The sequence below is a fragment of the Pteropus vampyrus genome, unplaced genomic scaffold, assembly GCF_000151845.1.
Source record: "Pteropus vampyrus isolate Shadow unplaced genomic scaffold, Pvam_2.0 Scaffold194, whole genome shotgun sequence".
Taxonomy (NCBI): Eukaryota; Metazoa; Chordata; class Mammalia; order Chiroptera; family Pteropodidae; genus Pteropus; species Pteropus vampyrus.
This window is the reverse complement of record NW_011888975.1, coordinates 10,059-10,397: the sequence shown is the minus strand read 5'-3', so window position 1 is coordinate 10,397 and position 339 is coordinate 10,059. Positions and strand designations below refer to the sequence as shown.

Genomic DNA, 339 nt, shown 5'->3' with positions numbered 1-339 from the left:
TAACAGGGCAAAATATCAAGTTTACTGCCAGTCCTGTACCAACATTAAGCATCTTACCAATGAAATGCTGTGATGACGCTGTCACCCAGGCCGGCGTCACGAATCATGCTTCAAGTCTGGATCCAAAACCACGTAGAGACTGAAATCCCCTGAAGTAAGAAAGTCACCCAAATGGCAGCTGAGAGAGAGACCGGAGGTACACCTGGCCCTTCCAGATTCGCTCGTGCTCCACAAGCGGGTTCACCGGGGACACAAACGTGCGCGGTAAAGACCTCCGCTCCTTCAGACGTCAGGAGAGCCCTGTGACTTCACCCGGAGGGACATTACGCTGTCACCCAG

The 339-nt window shown here is 53.1% G+C and overlaps 1 protein-coding gene across 1 annotated transcript in view; it reads right to left on the bottom strand.

Moving 5' to 3' along the window:
- Window positions 1-332, bottom strand: part of CENPL (centromere protein L) — a 13,257-nt gene extending 12,925 nt beyond the window's left edge. The window contains exon 1 of the mRNA XM_023537589.1: window positions 58-332. The gene's annotated coding sequence lies outside the window, so the exon portion shown is untranslated. The remainder of the gene's footprint in view (window positions 1-57) is intronic.
- Between the last annotated feature and the right edge of the window lie 7 nt (window positions 333-339).